Source organism: Triturus cristatus, chromosome 1_1, assembly GCF_964204655.1.
Source record: "Triturus cristatus chromosome 1_1, aTriCri1.1, whole genome shotgun sequence".
Lineage (NCBI taxonomy): Eukaryota > Metazoa > Chordata > Amphibia > Caudata > Salamandridae > Triturus > Triturus cristatus.
The window spans coordinates 1,301,789,150-1,301,809,809 of NC_140579.1; the positions used below are offsets into that span (position 1 = coordinate 1,301,789,150).

The following is a 20,660-nucleotide window of genomic DNA, read 5'->3' on the forward strand; positions in this document are numbered from 1 at the left end:
GAAGGTAGCGAAGAGGCAGGCTTTGAGAAGTTTCCTCAACTGCACCACTGAAAGAGCAATCTCAGGTACAAGGAGAGGCTATTTTGCAGCCTTGGCCTATATGCTGAATACACCCTTTTGGCATGTTCATTCCTTGTGGGTCTTTTGGATTTTCAACCTGGCCCGGGACGCTATCTTATTAGTGGGTACACCACCAGATTCTCTGAGTTTAGAGGGACATTAGTCGGGCTTGTTTATGTGGAGTGCCTTTAGGTTCAGACAACAGGCTATGGAATGGATTATGGCAGGAACAGGGAGCCAGTGCAGTTCTTTCAAAGCAGAGGATATGTTCTTGTACTTTCTTTGGTTGGATGATTAGTTGAGCTGCTGTTTGAAGAACGACTTTGGTGTTCTGGGAGATGAGTGAGACATTTTTAGCCCTCATAGATGTGTGATCAGATACAGCCCTGTACCACTGACTGAATGTTTGTACAAAGCTAGGGGTACTTTCTTTGTGTTGTGGTGTGGGCCCATAGAAACAAAGGAGAAAACCGAGCATTATAGCAGAGGACTGAAGGAGGGCAAGAAGACATCTAAGCTCATACTTTGAGCCAGTCTGGATAATAGGTTTGATGTTCTCCTATTTACCAGGACAAAGTTAGTCTTTGCTCAGCTGCGTTTCAGACTCACGGATGAAAACCACATATGAATGATTTCCCAGCAAGAACTGAGCTTGCGTTATCCTTTCCCAACAACGCTTAAATATGTATTTGGGTGTAGTCAGCACGTTAGTGGATAACAATGTCTTGTTGGATGTAGTACTCACCTTGGCCTAATGTATAGGCTTAACATCATGAGAGTGAGAATAGATTCCTGTGGAACTCCAGAGGAGACAGGAATTGATACAGCTATAGCGGATAATCCAATTTTTATTTTCCACAATCTCATCATAAATTTAGTGGTGTATTCATAACTTCATCAGGTTGGGGAATTTTGCGATATGTGATTGGGGAGCAGAGGGTGGTCGTTAGTACAGTTTTAAACTCTTTAGTTTATCCAGTGACACACCTGAGAGTCATGCAGAAACGCCGTGGGAACATTTTTAGGTTAGTTTGCTTTTTTGTCATTGATGAGTCTGGCTTTTGAACATTCTTCATCCATAATTTTAGGGATACACAATATCAATTTATTAGTCATACTAACCATTAAGGTTCTTTTCATGCACTGTAGTATAAAAATCAAAAACCCAGCTCAAACATCTGAGCAAACACATCCTATGCATCTTATATACATATGTCTAAGAATAAGATGAGGCTAAGCACATTTTGTAAAAATTATTATTAATATAGTTAATCGTGCAAAAAATTATATTGGAAAGAAACTGCCTGAATTTCTCAGTTATTAAAATAGGAAAAGTATAATTACCCGTGACAGGGAGATACCATCGTTAAGCAGGATGTATTTGCTGTTGATGGGCAACATTCTGAATTAAAATAGCTTCTTTTGGAAAGATTGAGAAACATTGTATTTACGGGAGTAGTTGGCATTGTTGTTGATGTTGTAATTAATGTTGTTGTAAGAACACAGGAATATGTTCCCATACCTGAAAACAAACAATTTAAAGTTAAAGCAAGTGGAAAATGAGTGGAACAATAAAACTCACTACAATATGCTTTTAGGCCAGGGTGTGGCCATCAAACGCTGGATGACAATCAACTGGTGCACCCCTAGCAAATTTGACTTGGTTACCGGCACAGACTCCTTTCTTCCGAATTAGACCTTCGAAGGGCCATACATGCCTCCATAGCAGAATAACATGGTTTGTTCCTCATTTACCACCCACTCTTGCCAATCTTATGAACTACCCATTTTTGTACCTCTCCATTGCCTTTGACATTGCACCCAATACCACACTAATCTACTAAATCCAGGCTGCCACCATCCCCACCCAACACACCACAGGCAGCCTATCCTTTCTGAGCTACTGGTCCAAACATGTCATCCTTCACCTTTTTCCATCGCATCCCCCTGAGGTATCTTGTGCAGTCCTTGAAGATCCATCTTTTCCTGATACCTTCATGCTTTTTCAGACTTCCCATATGCTCGCTATTCAGAGACATAGAAGTCTCACTCCACAGTTATGCCAATGACATGCAACTCATTCTATTGGCAGTCATCACCAATATCACGAATTACCTACTTGCCATCGAGAGCTGGATGAGAAAAGTGACCTAGTACGTAATGCCCACGTCATGCCCCCTTCACCAGAGGCAGTCACTGACCCACTGCCTCCTTAATCTTCTACACTTCCATATTAAGAATCTAGGAGAGCAACTCGATGGGTATTTCATCATTTCCTCATGCTCAAACCAATCAGAAAGACATTCAGTCAATCTTCACCTACATCTGTCATTAACACACTAGTATACTTTGAACAAATCTATGAAAATGCTTTGTACTCTGCCATAAACAACAGTTTAAGAAACATATCTTGCTAAAAATCAAAGCCAGCCCATCACTCCACATCACCAGGATCACGATTAAAGCGCTTCTCAACACTACCCGCTCTGGATCTCAAAAGACTGCTGATTGTAGTTTCCATCCTTCTGGGAACAACTCACACTACCCTCCGTTTATCCCCCCAGGAGCAACTGTGTACTGTAACTGACTACTGCATAAGTGTACCGACTATTGTACCATCATCGTTTGGTATGTGAGTCGCCTAGCTCACAAAAAATATTTTTTTGCAGTTCATTGTGCAGTTTGTTCAGTGAGCAAGCAATGTGCACACTTCAAACATTATAAGTAAATGCTAAAAAGTAAAATAGTACTTGGATCAAAGGTTATCTCCACGGTATTTCTCCCCAGTTAATTTACCAGCATGCTTGGGCCATGTCCCTCAGTCGAACTGTTCAAAGTGTCACTTAGAGCCCGTATTGTCCTGCTCAGGAAAGTATGTACTCATTGAGACTAGACCAGAGATATCACACCTTTTCTAGCTCCAGTCCTGAAACACTCTCTCACCTGTTGCCCGGATCTCAATCTTCTGTTTCAGATCACTGGTAGGGAGCTGCCTTCGAACAACGCAGGCAGACTAACCTTCAGTTTCAAAAACTTGCACCACACCATCAAGGAACGAGGACGTGTGAGAGTTCCAGTGACATCTAAAATGTGATAGAGAAGATGTACGCACTCGGTTGAGCTTGCTACCGAGTGGTGTCACCGTGGGCGATTGACTTGCACTTCTGCCCCGTGGGTCGGTCAGCTGGGGAAGATGTCCTCTTATTCTTAAATATGTCTTGTGCATAAACCAAGCTGCCGCTGGATAATTCAGTCCAAGTGCCGAAAGTGGGAGAACAGCTCATCTTCACCATCTCCAGGACTGAATCCTAACTGAATGAGTACATTTTACCTATCACATTTTAGGGTGTTGCTGGTACTCTCACACTTCCTGGTTCCTTTATCCGATCGTGGTCCTGTAGCTTCCCTTTAATCAGGTGTCCTTGTTAGCTCATTGACCTCAAAAGAACTCCACATTTCTATAAAGTTTGAAATGCCATCAAGCACACTAATTATCACAGGCTTCAAAGAATTTGCTATTTTCAATGATTGGTGTGCGTGTGCATTATAAACTCATATTAAAAGCTGTTGCCTGTGCATAATATTATGACCAATCTACTTCTATGTGTTTTTTAACCTTGGGACACAGCGCACGTTGATTGTTTTGTCTGTTTATTGCACACTGTATGTGATGTTTGCACAATGTCTATGTGATCTACAGATTACTACACTACAAGTGTAGTTCATCTACTTTTCTTGTTTAATTAAATGAACCGATAAGGTTAGAATGTGTCAGTACATTCATTCATTCATTTATGCTTAGGATATATTTATTTTCCTTTCTACAAAAAATTCCAGGTGAACTATTGTTTTGAGTATATATTTTCCACTACGGGGGCACACGGTGCTTGAGACCATTGCTTACAATGATAACAAATTGCAATTTAGATGAAATCAACACTTCTGCCAAGCTTCATGCTTTTAGCCAAAAAATGCACAATTTTAAGCATATGCTCTGAATTATCTGAATTATCATTCCCTATGAAGAGCAGTTTTTCTAAAGAAAGTAAAATGATGGTACGCAGTTCAGAAGGTACTCGAACACATGCACTTTAAGGAGCGCAGGTGCAGCAGTTCTCTGTAACAGAAACAGGCAGCATTAATAGTATCTAAACAGCTGGACAACTGTCCATTAATTGGATATTATGGATGAGGTAATAATAAGCAGAGAGCAGGAGTTGCAGGAGAAAACCTGGTAGGATATCTTGATAACATTTTCAACAATTTAATGGAGGCATAATATTGTTTCAGATATAAAATAAATTGTTCTTTATTGCTGCTTTCATTTATACTAGATTTACCAATCAAAAACGCCTTTCATCTGCCTTATGTTACGTATTTAAACGTTGTTCTGACTACACCATTTTGTGAACTATCTTCAACCTCCGAGAGAGGAAGTGACATCAGCAGATGCATGAAATGCAGCCTATCGATCTAATACAGTAGATAACGTGCAAAGTAAGTGCTGGCATTTTCTTTTACTCTCTGTCAAAAAGAAGACAATACCTTTTACTTCTGCACCTTTGTTGCTGTTTTTGATGAAGTAATTTTACTGTTGCCTTTTCAGTACAGTGAATATTAATCAGTGCCCCACATGGCAACGTGAACAAGAAAAGTAGCTCAACTGCATTGGATGGCTTGTCTGTAGAATGCTGGGTCTCGCCACAAGATCCTTCACCCTCCTCTTTGAATACACACACAAAGGTGATGGGGCCGGATTCTTGACTACCTGGTTATCTCCAAGAATCCTCTCAGGTCGCCAGGATCTTTTTATCTGCTAAATAGTGTAGAGGGGAGGAAATATAATTATTAAAACATATTCGCCAAAATTAGATCTCATTTGGAAAGGACCACTGACTCCGAATCTAAAATTTGTAGGATTTTATTACAACCAAAAATAACTGCACATACAAACACCTTAGCACAAGGTGAAGAAGATAGATAGGCACTAATACAAACACCAATCTGTGCAAAAGTCTCATACGACAAAAAGAATGACAAGCTCAAGAAGCATAAGAAATGCAATAGTCAAACAAACCAATATCTACATTAGGAATCGTTAGCCTAAAAGAAAATCCGTTAGTCTTTCCCTACACTACCTCTAAGGTGACATCCCTACTTAACATTTCCCTTCACAGGCAAGAGAACAACAGGTGTCAGAAGTGAAGACTTCCTAAGAAGTACATTCACTTAGTCAGAGCTCGTTCTAAGATGCTCTTTCTAGCTTCCCGTCTAAACCTCAAATGCTCAACCCTCGGGGCACTGTCCCTAATACAAAATCCCAAAAACGTAGAACACGCCCTTAGGCACACCTCTTCAGCCAGGTCTTCTTCCAGTACTTTTCCAACGAAACTTGTAAGTCATCCAACGACGGTTAGCTTGACCTTGGGTCCCAGGCACCTTCTCTGCTGAAAGTATCATCCTCACATTCCATCGTACTCCCCTGTTGGCTTCTCATAGCATCCTAACTCCTAAAACAAAGACCTAGTCTCACTAACGAGCTAAATGTCCTTGTACCTGCAACAGAAACATGGGAACGAAAACTTTTTCTCTTCTCTAAGATTTTTCTTCGTCCTACAACCCAAAGCCTTTACCAAGGGAAATCATTTTCGGCCTACAACATTTAGCTAACATAAGAAAAATGAACAGGCCTTTCTCTTTAAACGTATATACGATCAGGCCCTTACACTGTTAAACACATTACTACATCACACTCTAAGCATTAGTTCATTATTATTATACGTGACTAAGCAATTTGCACGTGTAACTTTAACATGGCACACGTTTAATTAAATACATTGCATTACGTAAACTAATCATTATGCTTTACTAAAATACATTCACTATAATCTACAACGTTACTTGTCATGAAAAGCATGGTTACATTTCTAATCACCTTTATGTTAAACGATTCTAGCAATACATTTCTATGGCACACTTAACCTACATTGATTAATATGTGGGTGCTGACTAATGGTGAATATGGTGCACCCCTACAAATTTCAGAATAACATGACACTCTATCAGTTCCCCCCTTTGATGACAAATGTCATCACACCATCCCACAATTAATTCCCTTGGAGAAAGAACCGACCTAAACAGAACTTGTTGCCATCCTCCCCCTTCGGGACCTCTCCATATTCTTGATATTCTGATATTGACTGTCCTGCAGTCTAGCCATTCGCACTTCACTCGCTCTGAGAGCTCTTTCAATTCTGTTCCCTCTGTACCACTTGTGGGCTCTGATGAGACCCCACAAGCAGATCACACAAACCACAACAATGATGAGAGGCTTAAGCACAAATCCAAGGAAACCTCTTCCCAAATTCGCAAACCATCTTCCCACACAACTAAATCCTTCACCAACCTTTTCCCACATACCTTCTTCAGTCAAATCCTCAATCTCTTGATGAATCGTGGTGATGTTATCTATATATTTCTCCAGATCCTTGCCATTGTCTGGAATATACGTACAACATTCCTGAACTTTCAATAATTTACAGACTCCGCCCTCTTTTGCCAATAGTATGTCTAAAGCAAGGCGATTCTGCAAAACCATCGTCCTTATTGATAACATCTCTCCATCCACCAGTATCAATGACCTTGCGGTGTTCATTGACAACTCATCAACTACAGTTGCCAACCTTCTTATTTTCACATCATTCAGAACCACACCCAAGCTTGGCATCATTGCTCCAAAAACATTCCCAATCACTGCTCCCGCACTCACAGCTCTCCGTACTTTCGAATGATGTCCAGTCTCCAAAAGCTCCAGATCTTCCGCATGATAGATATTCGGGAAAATAATAGCCAAGTAACATGTACCATACCAATTCGCAGGCATCCTCACATAAGCATTCCTGCCACACACATAATAAACAGTTGGAATCACTTGCACCGAACCTTGCAAAAAGTTCTTAGCAGACTCTTCCATTGTAAAGGTATGGTCACATGTACTTTGTCCTACTGAAACCTTTTCATAGTAGGTCTGAGGACGTCTCACACACAACTTCCCCTTTTGCACCTGGTCCAATGCTATGGGACCATAACTCCCCGTACATCTGTGTAATCTCTCCTCGTCAGTCCAATCTACGGAACTATCTCCTGTATTTCGTGTCTGTGTTAGTTTTCTATATCTATCGTCTACTTGACCTACAAACTTCTTTTCTGTATCTGACAATGAACATGTCTGTCGGGGAGCATAAGCCGTATCCAGTTCCAAAGACGGTATAAAATACTTCCGGAGTCTGTCCTCTGACTTGTAATAATCATATTTATTCAAATGCTTGTAAGCTGGAACTTCAGGAAGTACTGCATCGTAATTGGAAAAGAAATACTCAAACTGTTTTCTCTCATAAAAGATACTGAGCAACAAACTACAGGAAATTCCATATGTCAGTGGAAGGCGATGGTATCTAATACCCTCATCTACAGAAGAAGGTAGCTGCATACACACATAGCAGTCTTTCGCATCCATCGCATCCACATATTTTTTTTTTTAGAAATTTATTTAATAACTGATAAAACATGATGACATACACAGTTGTGCGCCTACAACCCTGAGGCCGGCTGCATTAGCACTGAAGGTCGCGTCTCCCCTCAGCTTATCCCACATCCCGGAGGCTGAGCATCACTGTATACTGAAGTAGCAGTGCGTTTTATTTAACAGATGTTATATTAGAGTATGTCATTTCTCGTTTTCACCTCCCCATTGGGGACACATAGTTTTCTTCTTAAATTAACACATTAACCCAACACCCTCCCCTCCCCCCGCCCATAACCATTGAGGTGTCCAGTCAGTGCCCATCATGAGGTTTATGCCCATACACACTGCCGTGTAGTGTCTTCTCCTCTGAGAGGGTGCTCCACTACTCGATACCCATGTCAGACTAGCGTTATTGGTGATTGACCTTCATGTCCCCCCTTACCATCCGTCCCCGACTGATCTAGTAGCACCGTTACACCTCTGCCCAGGAGGCCCCTTGGTCTCTAAAGGGTGTCCCCTAGGCTGCTCAAGCCACCGCCGTGCCAGGGTCCCTCTCGCCACCCGTCCCGGCCACCTTCTCCTCGGCCCCTCCGCCCCTTCTGAGATAATCTGTATATAAACCCAGATGTCCTTTGGCATACTTCGCGGCGGAAGCAGCTCACTAAATACCTCTGATTGCGTGCAGCAATAAAGCACGTCGCGAGCCCATTGCGCCACTGTTGGCAGAGGTCCCTGCATCCAGCACATTGCGACCCTGCGCTTTGCCATCAATAATCCCATGTCCACCATTTTGCGTACTGCCCTGGGCAACTTTTTAGCGTAGCCCAGCAGAGCCACTGCCGGGTACGGCGTGAGATCTAATTCCACCATTGCTCCTATCTTCTGAAAAATAGCGTCCCAAAATTTATAAACCCCCGGGCACTCCCATGCCAAATGAATAAAATCCGCAGTTGGGTGGCAGCATCTCTCACAAGTCGATTCCTCCCTTAGTCCATACCTGTGCAATCTGTCTGGCGTATAATAGACTCTGTTTATATATTTAAAGTGTAGCAATCTGTGCTTGCCATGTAATGATATTCGACGCGTACCAGCGCAGCAGTACGCCCACATGACATCGTCTATCACAATGTCTACGTCCCTTTGCCAGGCCAGTCTGGCCTTAGTGTATTGCTGTGTTCTCTGCGACATTGCTATGCTGTAGAGTTTGGATATCAGCCTACGGGGACATTTATGTTTGATAAGATATGTTAATTCCGGCACCCCCGGGGGTTCAGCCATGTCGTCTCCCAGATGCTGCCGCCACGCCCTCTCACCCTGTGGAATTGGAAGCGCTGCAGCTGCGTAGGGGCCTCCGCCCTGGTAGCGACCTCGTCCCAAGTTATTGCAGTGCCATCTATGAACAAATCTCCCATCGTGCGAATTCCCATCTCCTGGAGGGCCCGCACCACTCCGCGATCCCTGCAAGGAGGCAGCCAGACCGCCCATTCTAGTGGCAGTGCCGGAGAATATAATAGTGCCCCAGCTGTGTGTTGCAGTATGTTATTCCATGCATGCCTGGTTGAGTTGAGTGAATCCAAAAATCCCGTTCTACGGTCAGCTGACTCAAAGATGACCGCCGGCAGCGGGAGAGGCTCAGCAAACAATCTCTCCAGTTTAAGATATGGAACTGATTCCTCACCATGGATCCAACTGTGCGCCTGAGCCCCCTGTGCCATCCTGTAGTATAGCTCCAAATCGGGCACCCCAAGTCCTCCCATATGGTAAGGCAGTGATAGCACTCGCCAGCTAACTCGGGCCTGTTTGCTCGCCCATACTAGTCTCAACAAGGATTTATTAAGCCTTGCGAAAAAGACGCGCGGCAACACAATAGGAATATTAGTAAACAAAAATACAAATCTGGGCAGTACTACCATTTTCATGATTGATATCCTACCCACCAGCGAGAGAGGTAGCCCAATCCAGACCTCCACATCGTCTTCCAGATTGTCAATGGCCCTGCCATAGTTTCCCCTAAGTATTATTTCCGGATCTGTATGCAGCCTTAATCCCAGGTACCTGACCGAATCGTCAGACCACTGAAGCGGGTACTCCATCTCAAACGGAGTCGTGGATGGGGTCAACGGAAAGGCGATGGACTTAGTCCAATTGACCTGCAGTCCAGAGAGTGCCCCAAAATGCACCACCTCCCGCAGCACCGGTGCCAAATTATTCTCAGGGTCTCTGACATACAGCAGGGTGTCATCTGCGTAGGTGGATACCACTATCTTGTAGGTGGGGAAGTTCACCCCTCTGAGGTCGTGATATTCCCGTAGAGCGCACGCCAAAGGTTCCGCAGATGCATCCACATATTCATACAACAGTTTTGCATACGTATTAAGCTTAACATCACTTCTAGATATATCTATGTGAAATCTACGACTCTCTTCGAGTAGCAAAGCTCTTTTAGCTCCTATAGTAACCTCCTTCTGGCTAGAGGTGGTAGGTGTAGGTGTCCCCTGTACCTCCCCCTCCTGCTCATGTGCAACAATATATGAGGTTACAACTATTACAACTATAGAAACTATCATCAACCCTAGGAGTGTACCTATCACTAATTTAGCCCTACAGTGAGTATTTCCAGCTTCTGCCATCTTTGCAAAGTTCTCAAAGTTCTTGGCTAGACAGCAACAAGTAACAGTCTCTTTCTCCTCCAAATATTGCTTGTCAACCAGTTCAGACGACATTTCAAAAGCTGGAAATCCCCTTGCAATTTTCAGTTCCTTATTTACACAGTCCACCAAAAGACTACCCTAGCCCTATTTCGTCATCTTGACGGAAAGTCCCTAACTTTATTCTTCTTCCACTCGGGCCTAGGTTATCTTCTTCTTTGGACTTTTATGTACAACAAAGTGTTTGCCTTCAGTCCAGGATAAGATCAGCTCCCAAAATCTCTAAGACACCTTGCACAATTTCAAGACGAAGTACCACTAACTCTTGATGCGGTGGTACAATACCAAAAGTCGGAAAAACCAGCGTCTCCAAAACCAATTCACGAATCTTGCTCAGAAGTGGTGGATTCGTAATATTGAGAGTCAGTATTCCTTCGATTTCCACCCCTGGAACCAGTAATAGCGCGTCGATTTTCAAGTTCGGAGAATTGCTGACCAGCATCAAGGACCTCAACCTCCCCATGCTCAATACACCTGGCATCAGTCACAGCGTATATCCACTCTGGTGAGGCGTACCTTTGACACGGCACTCTTGTTCTCCTTGACCTTCTTAGATTAGCTCGAGCTTGCTCTTCGTCACTTTTTTCAGATTCAGACGTTTCAGAAACTGGGGCAAGATCTCTTTCAGGTCCCAATCTCAAGTTCAGCCGCCTCTGACTCTCGGGCCAAACTCTTTCTGCTTCTGTGGCACTTCTGCTCTCCCTTCGAATACCCTGTGCACTACTTCCTTCTTCAGCAGAATTTGACTCTACTCCACCCACAGCAACATCTTCTCCGTCTGAGTCAAATTCGGGGCTTCGATTTGAACAACCCCTTTCAGCTCGATCTAGTGCACAACCAACTGCATCAGCAACCCCCACAGCTTGGCTTGCCCTCTCAGATGGCCCTGCCACCTCAGCTGGATTTTCGTTTACAAGAGGGGCTGTATCTTCCAAGGGTGCTGGAACTCTGTGGGTATGCGAGGCATGCACCCAGTTTGGCAGTCCCCCACACTTCACTGCCGTGTTCGTGACCAGTATCACCTGGTACGGACCACGCCAACGAACATCCAGGCAACTCTTCCTCACGTGTTTGCGCACAAGCACCCAGTTTCCCGGGCACAAGTCGTGGCACAGGTCACTTGCGGCTGGAACAGTTGCTGCTTGCACATGCTGGGACACAGAACGGACTACGTCAGCAAGTCCCTTACAGTAGTCGAGAATCAAGTCATCAGTGATGTTAATCAAAGCAGTGGCAGGTATCACTGGTACTCGCATTGCCCTCCCCATTATGATTTCATGTGGTGACAACCCAGTTCTCCTATCAAGAACACTACGAAGGCTCATGAGTACCAAGGGCAGTGCGTCAGGCCATTTCAGGGATGTTGACGAACACACTTTCGCTCCCCGTGCTTTCAAAGTCCCATTAACTTGTTCCACAATCCCAGAAGCCTCTGGTCGATAACTGCAATGCAATCTCTGATCCACATTCAAGGCAGGACAAAGCAATTTCATGATTTCACTATGGAAGTGTGTCCCTCTGTCTGACTCCAAAGAGGTCGAAAACCGAACCTCGGGATAAGTTCCCTCAACAACAGCTTAGCTACAGTGAGTGATTCACATCTACATGTTGGGCAAGCCTCCGCCCATCTTGAAAAGACACATATCACAACTAATATGTACCTCAACCCATTACACTTTGGCATCTCGATATTGTCCAGTTGCATCCTATTGAAAGGCCCCCCTGACCTCCCAATGTGACTTAAAGTCACGGCAGTTCTCTTTCCTGCATTCATCTGCTGACATGTAGCACACCTCTGGCACACAGCTTCAGCAACTGCACGAAACTTCGGATTGTACCATGTCTGTCTGAAAACTCGCACCATCGCATCTCTGCCAAGATGTACTGCACCATGTATCAATCTTGCCATTGGACTCAACAGACATTCCGGTAGCACAGCTCGTCCATCACTCGAAACCCACACATCCACATCACCCTTCTCACATCCCAATCTTATCCAGGCATCCCTTTCTTGAACAGGAACCTCATCCTGCAGTCGTTTTAGCTCTTCCCATGTATCGGCCATGGCTAACATCATGCTGAGATCGGTTCTTTCTTGGCTTTCTCCAGTGTATCCTCCAGTAAATATACATCCTTGTTCTGCACAGAATCGGGCAACTTCGTCCGCATAGTTATTCCCTATAGACACAAAGTCACTTCCTTTAGAGTGGGCAGAACATTTGACAACAGCGATCTCTTTTTGACACTGTAATGCTTCCAACAACTGCCTCACATATTCTCCATTTCTGATGGGCGAACCTGAAGATGTCATAAACCCTCTCTGTGACCACAACTGTCCGAAATCATGAACAACACCAAACCTGTACTGACTATCGGTATAAATCGTTATCCGAATCTGATCAGCAGCCAAACAGGCACGGGTCAAAGCAATGATTTCAGCTACCTGTGCGGAGTGTACTCCCTCTAAACAAGCAGCTTCAACCACGCCTGTGATGGTACATACAGCAAACGCTGCTCTCAATCGACCAAAATTGTCTATTAGACATGAACCGTCCACAAAGAAAATTTCATCAGGGTCAAGGAGCGGTTCATCAACAATGTCTGGTCTTGGTTTGGTGCATAGTTCAGTCACGTCGAGACAATCGTGGTCCTCACAATCTTCATCATCTACATTTGGAATAGGCATCAATGTTACCGGATTTAAAACAGAACACCTCTTCAATGTTACATATTCTGCAGCAACTATAACTTGCTCGTAACGTGTCAACCTGTTGTTTGTGAGGTGCTGTGTTTTAGTCCTAGTCATTAACAGTTCAACAGAGTGTGGCTCGTGAACTGTAAGTGGATGTCCCATTACAATGCTCTCACATCTTTCAATACTGATACCTGTTGCAGCAACGGAGTTAAGATATCCGGCCAACGCAGAAGCTACTGGATCCAAAGTAGCTGAAAAGTAGGCAACTGGTCTACGGACACCTCCATGATTCTGAGTCAGGACTGACAATGCACAACCTTCTCTCTCGCAACAGAACAATGTGAATGCCTTGCAGTAATCAGGCATCCCCAAAAGCTGGAGCGCGACACAGCCTCAAAAATGACATCAAACAATTGTTGTCCCATGGTACCGGATCACTCACGTCTTTGTGCGTCAGCCGTTGTAAAGGCTTTGCTTCAAAGGAGAAGTTGGGAATCCATTGGTGACAGTAGCCAACCATCCCCAAGAACATTCTGACTTCTCTCTGAGTGGTGGGCACAGGCATGTTCATAATTGCCTCAATACGATCTGGTGACACCTTCCTCTTGCCCTTCTCAATTCTGTGACCCAAATACTGCACTTCACTCAGACAGTACTGCAATTTGCTCGGAGACACCTTGTGTCCATTTTCTGCCAAATGATTCCGTAAAGCAATGGTATCGATCCTGCAAGCGTCTTCAGTTTCTGAAGCAACGAGCAGGTCATCGATGTATTGCACCAGAATGGAGTTCTGCGGCAACACAAGACTTTCAAGATTCTTCTTCAAGATCTGATTAAAGATCGATGGACTATCTGTGTACCCCTGTGGGATCCGACACCACGTTAACAAACGATTCTCCAGCCGGAAAGCAAAAAGAAATTGGCTTTCCTCATGGAGTGGGATCGAGAAGAACGCTTGACACAAGTCAATCACTGTAAACCACTCAGCTTCCCATGGGATTTGAAACAGGGTCACAGATGGATTCGGTACCACAGGACAACATGGAACAACTATATCATTTTTCGCAGGTCTTGCACAATCCTGAATTTCCCACTCGGTTTCTGTAGTCCCATGATAGGTGAATTACATGAGCTACCCATGATCTCTTTCAGAATTCCCTGCTTGATCATAGACTCAATTATGGGTTTGATCCCTGCAATTGTCTCAGGTGACAAATTGTACTGGGGCGTCCTAGGAAATTCTACATTCGGCTTGACCTTTATCTTCACTGGATCTACACCTTTGACCAATCCGATCTCTTCACCACTCAGGTCCCACACGTCAATTGACACAGAATACCTCAAGTCAAGTGGAACCTCCTCTACTGTCAGCGCCGGGTACATTTCTATACACATGCGCTGATTCGCAACCTTAAAGGTCGCATCATCATCTTTTGTCTGTACTTCAACTCCCTTTGGTGTGCAATAGATGGTGCAATTCAACTTGCACAACAGATCTCTTCCTAACAGGCAAACTGGACTCGAGTCGCACACCACGAACTGGTGTCGATCTTTGAAGTTTCCTATTCTCACAGGAATTGGCTCTGTCAGTGGGCTAGTCAGTTTCTTATTTGCTACGCCAACGACTTGGATCGATTGCCCCGAGAGGGGTAGGTTAGGGACTACTGCTAATCTTACAGTAGACCGGGTAGCGCCAGTGTCAACCAAAAAGGTGGTAAGGTGACCATCGATGTCTGCTTCTACAAATGGTCCCCTCTGGTCTACCTCCAAGACTGCTCCAAGTGTGCAGTCTTCCTCCCCTCTCAGGCACCGTCATGCCAACGGGTCTGGGTCAAACTCCCCGCACCCTTCGAACAAGGGCATCTGTTGGTAAGTTCGAATTCCTTGCTGAACATTTTGGACCCTAGGTGGCTGAGGAACTTGTACCTGCGGACTATTAGTCCCCCATTTCACTATCCTAGGTCTAGTCACAGTGGGAACCATGTCAGGTACAGGTACCTGAACTATCTCTACTTCCTGCTGCACCTGATTCATCGGGTTCAAGAGACACTCGCGTTTCCAGTGTCCCACCTGATGACAAAGATGACACGCAGTGGTCTTTTTCAATGTCGCCACATCCATTCCTGTCCTAGGATCAACTGACTTTGGTCTTCCCTGACCTTGGACATTCTGATTTCCTCCTTGGTTATTTCCCTGCTTCCTTCCTAACGTTCCTCCACTAGGCTGTCCCTGAGTCGTTTGCATCTGAACAAGCATCAATTTGTCTTTCAACTTCCTGTGCTTTGATTCTATCTCATCACTACAGTACCTAGCATACCATAAGATCTCATCCACAGGCTTATTCTGCCAACAAATCAAATGCTGCTCTATCATGAGACTAACCTCTGGTCTCAATCCCAACACAAACTTCGAGACAAACTGTCCCATGTCTTTTGTATCCAATACATCTAATCCACTGTACTGGTTGAAGGCCTGCAAGAGTCTTTCATAAAACTCATGTACTGTCTCCTTTGGCTCTTACAATGTCCAATCTATTTTGACCCAATCAATATCCTGAGGTGAAATTTTCGACATCAGCCACGTAATCACCTGTTCAAACTTCTTCATGACTATGGGTGACGGACCATTCGAGATAGGATCCCTGTCAGGCTCTGAAGTTGGCCACTCAACAGCGATCTTACATGCCGACCATAAATCACTCGGAACCACAATGTCAAACAATGTGTTCAAGTCAATCCACAACACCTTTGAGATTTTGACAAACCGGTCAACCTGCTTGTACCACTCGATAGGCCGCTCCCTCAAGTGGGGAACATTCTTGTAAATGCAGCCAAATCACCCCTACTCCAAGGTACATGCACGTATCCTCCATTCTGTACCTCTCGTAAAGGGAAATTTCCTACATCCATCATTCCCCCACCTGGAGGTGGCGTCTCTCCTACCGTCCATCTAGAACTCTTCTTCTTGGACCACCTTTCTTCCCACTTGTCAAGCATGATCCATGCACACATTGCTACAATCAAATCTTTGATATGGGTCCTCAATCCCATGACCCTCTTCTCTTCCAATTCTTGGTCGCTATACTGCAATCTATGGCTTCCCTGAAATGATTTTGTTTTAGACAGGTCCACATCATACTTCTTAGCCAAATCTGACAACTTCTCATGTGCAGTTCTTGCCTTGCGAGTCACATCCTTCGCTACAAACAGTAACTCGTCTTGCTCGTACATGTACGTTCTTTCAAGAGGCAAATTTCCACTTATTATCTCATCTATTTCTGCCTTCAACCTTACAGCATCTAACATGCTTCCTTTCAGAGCTCCCTTCAATATTTCTCGACAAGCTGCTCCATTCCGTTCATCATAATCACATTCCCGTTCCTGAGATCTACTCTCTTCTGACATGCTCATAGGAACAGAACGATTCACTACAGTGCCTCGTTCACTTTCTACCTTCCTCTCACTCTGATTCTGATTTCTCACTGGCGGTGCCCACATCCGCAAGTCTGATCTTGACTCGGCCAAAGACCTCGGCCTCACTGGTCTCGCCTCCGCCTGTCCCCTAGAGGAGTCTGCTGTAGCCGGCAATGGCGTACTCCATTCTATAGGTTTCAAAGTCTGCTCCATTCCATTCACGGATCCATTTCCCTCGACCACACTCCTCGCTCCTACAATTGACTGCACTGAACTCCCAACCTTCTCTTGATCTGGGTCGTAAACTGAAACGATAGGTCCAATGGTAACCGGTACCTTTAGAGCATCCGGTAACCTCACACCTCTCCCAACCTCAGTACTTTCTACAGACTGATTTTTCATGCCCTCAGTTCCTGTCGAGATTTTCCCTTCTACTCTAACCTCCGACTGAGTCTGTAATCCGCTAGTCCCTTCTGCTTGAGCCGACTTCCCTTCATAGGAATCTGGATTGTATGGAGGTGGTCTCTCAGACAACAACCTCTCTACTAGACTGTCATCTGTATCACTGTCGTCCTCATCTACACTTGTTGACTTAGCACTGTCTGATTTCTCCAGTAGTGGGTACAACCTGTCCCCTTCTATAGTTTGTACTCTCCACCTCTTTTCTTGTGCGTCCCACCTCGCCTCCTGGAATGCCTTAATTGACTTTTTCACCCTCTCTTGACTTCGGTCTCTCTGCTTGTCATGTGCTGCTCTAATCCATGCATGCAACGCCTCAAACTGAGTTGGTCTCGGCAAAGGTCATAGTGCCGCCATTACAGATTTCAACTGATACAACACTTCCAACTTGAAGGAACCATATCATGGGAAAGCCAATTCTCCCTCACCTTGGGTCATTTTATGCCAATTTTCAAGCCAAATTGTGGTATGCAACCCCACATTTCTTGCCATATAATGCGCCGGAGTATCCTCGGGAGGGGCTTCTTCTCCCCCTTGAGTAACCACATGTTTATCACCTCTACATAATTCTCGGAAAACCTTAAAACATTTCATGATGAACAGATTTTCGCTCGCACACAATGTTTTCGTTCACTTACTGATGTCAAATCCACCAATAGCAGCGCGACTCACAGCAACCGACCTATCGCTGCGCGGCACCTTCTGACGTCACTTTTCATCCACTCGCAGCAGTTCCCCTCCTTCACACTTCACATCTCACCCTTGCATTCGTCCCATTCACACGCTGAAATAACCGTTTGTCCCAAACAAGTTACTTCTCTGACTGTCCGTCCACAGTCTCTCGAAGTTGTCGACCTTAACTGGCAACTGCCTGTCCGCAAAACGAACATACAATCTCCTCTCTAATAGGTTTCAAGCGCTCAAATTCCACATACAACAACCCACGACCAGCATTGGTTCCTAACGCACTCACACATTCGTACCCCCTATCTCGGTCCGGGTAATCGATGACGTCTCACGATCCCCTTTCGGTGGTCAACAAAATCTACCTTGGGTGTCTTTTACACCACAATCACTTAAGCTACTCATCAAGCCTAAGATTTTCCCGGTCTGCGCGCGCTCACAGCCTGATCTCACAATCACTCAACAATCACTCCAGCTCCGCAAACATCACACAACAAATTCAACGCCGCAATCTACAAACCTCTCACTCCTCCTCGAACTGCTGCTTTCCGCCGCACTGCTACTCTCCATCAATCTCCAACAACCGCCGTTGTCCGCTGCTCGCCATCCGATGAGTCACCATCACTTGACTTCTATGGGCCTCTAGAATCTCTTATCCTGATCTAGATCTCCCCTCACTATCAGAGATAACCATCCTACTCTGCTACCAACTGATGGGGCCGGATTCTTGACTACCTGGTTATCTCCAAGAATCCTCTCAGGTCGCCAGGATCTTTTTATCTGCTAAATAGTGTAGAGGGGAGGAAATATAATTATTAAAACATATTCGCCAAAATTAGATCTCATTTGGAAAGGACCACTGACTCCGAATCTAAAATTTGTAGGATTTTATTACAACCAAAAACAACTGCACATACAAACACCTTAGAACAAGGTGAAGAAGATAGATGGGCACTAATACAAACGCCAATCTGCGCAAAAGTCTCATACGACTCAGAACAAAAAGAATGACAAGCTCAAGAAGCATAAGAAATGCAATAGTCAAACCAATATCTACATTAGGAATCATTAGCCTAAAAGAAACTCCGTTAGTCTTTCCCTACACTACCTCTAAGGTGACATCCCTACTTAACATTTCCCTTCCCAGGCAAGAGAACAAAAGGAGTCAGAAGTGAAGTACATTCACTTAGTCAGAGCTCGTTCTAAGATACTCTTTCAAGCTTCCCGCTTTCTAGCTTCCCGTCTAAACCTCAACTGCTCAACCCTCGGGGCACTGTCCCTAATCCAAAATCCCCAAAACGTAGAACACGCCCTTAGGCACACCTCTTCAGCCAGGTCTTCTTCCAGTACTTTATCATCGAAACTTGTAAGTCATCCAACGATGGTTAGCTTGACTTTGAGTCTCAGGCAACTTCTCCGCTGAAAGTATCATCCTCACATTCCATCGTACTCCCCTGTTGGCTTCTCATAGCATCCTAACTCCTAAAACAAAGACCTAGTCTCACTAACAAGCTAAATGTCCTTGCACCTGCAACAGAAACATGGAAACGAAAACTTTTTCTCTTCTCTAAGGTTTTATTTCGTCCTACAACCCAAAGCCTTTACCAAGGGAAATCATTTTCGACCTACAACATTTAGCTAACATAAGAAAAATGAACAGGCCTTTCTCTTTAAACATATATACGATCAGGCCCTTACACTGTTAAACACATTACTACATCACACTCTAAGCAGTAGTTCATTATTTTTATACGTGACTAAGCAATTTGCACATGTAACTTTAACATGGCACACGTTTAATCTAATACATTGCATTACGTAAACTAATCATTATGCTTTACTAAAATACATTCACAATAATCTGCAACGTTACTTGTCATGAAAAGCATGGTTACATTTCTAATCACCTCTATGTTAAACGATTCTAGTAATACATTTCTATGGCCCACTTAACCTACATCGATTAATATGCAGGTGCTGACTAACGGTGAATATGATGCACCCCTACAAATTTCAGAATAACATGACGCTCTATCAAAGGTTACAAAAAGCAGACAACTGAAAGAGACACAAATGAAACGTTACCATTTAACATAAGCTGGTAAATGCAGTTCTCCTTGGATGGAGTCAGAACCACAGCTGTGACTATGTGGCTTGTTTTCTTGCTCCCACGGTTTGACGCTTCACAGTAATACTCCTGAGTCTGTGCGAGGACTCCCCAGTGAAGGTTCATGTTCGCAGATGGGGAAACAGTGACAGCAGTAGACTCGCTCTTCTTATACCAAACGTACTTTATATTAAATCCCTTCACCGACTTGCACTGCACAGTCACCGCATGTTCTTTCGGGTGCATTGAGGAATGTGATGAAAGGAGGTGACACAGGCTCTGCAACAAAAACATGTTCTTCAGCAGCAGTGGTATAATTCTCTCAACAAGTCTTTATCTTACGCAAAGAGAAAAAGCAATGTTCCTGAGCATCCAATCTGCAATGCACAGCCCAACTCTGCTCACCAATAGGGTGAGTGAGAAAGCTGGTGTTAACTGCTCTTTGCTTGAGATGTAACTTTTCCAGAGTGGGGTAAACTAAGGATCAGGTAAACAAAGTAGGCTGAGACATTTGACATGAGTCTCCATGCACGGTTATGATGTAGGAGAAATGGTTGCAAATGTTTTTTCTTCCCACATTCTGCCATGCCTTAAAAGCAGTTAATTGAACTACCCCATTTGTTCACACTTCTAGTGCTCCAATGGCTGTTCATTGCAAGCTGGGCAATCAAAAGTTATTACGCCTGTAGAAAAGTACAAAAATGTGTATACTTCTCTCTTGAGATGGATTCATAACAAGATAAATACTTCACCCTCATGCTGTGTAAAGATAAACATTGCAAGAGGTCCGCTTAGCTAGGTGCTTATAACACAGATATGTGAGGAAACACATGCAAGTGGACTCTGGCATCACTTTGAACTTGGAACTTTCTTCTATCAGGAGGTGGTAGAGGACATGAGCGAAATTCTAAAGAGCTCATTTAGTGGCTGTTTGCTAGAGTGAGACGGGTAATAGTCAGCATTATGTCAACCACACATTTTTAGCAGTTCTGGCAGATGTCACTGAGTG

At 44.3% G+C, this 20,660-nt stretch overlaps 1 protein-coding gene and 1 pseudogene across 3 annotated transcripts in view; one reads left to right on the forward strand and one right to left on the reverse strand.

Annotated features, from left to right (window-relative positions):
* LOC146871996 (uncharacterized) overlaps nucleotides 1–20,660 on the reverse strand; it is a 102,700-nt pseudogene that overhangs the window by 39,725 nt on the left and 42,315 nt on the right.
* Nucleotides 1–20,660, forward strand: part of LOC146871997 (uncharacterized) — a 107,755-nt gene that overhangs the window by 33,830 nt on the left and 53,265 nt on the right. The window contains exon 2 of one of the 3 annotated variants that reach the window (XM_085653098.1): nucleotides 4,395–4,557. The exons of the other annotated variants lie outside the window; for them this stretch is intronic. The gene's annotated coding sequence lies outside the window, so the exon portion shown is untranslated. The remainder of the gene's footprint in view (nucleotides 1–4,394; nucleotides 4,558–20,660) is intronic. 3 annotated transcript variants of the gene reach the window in all.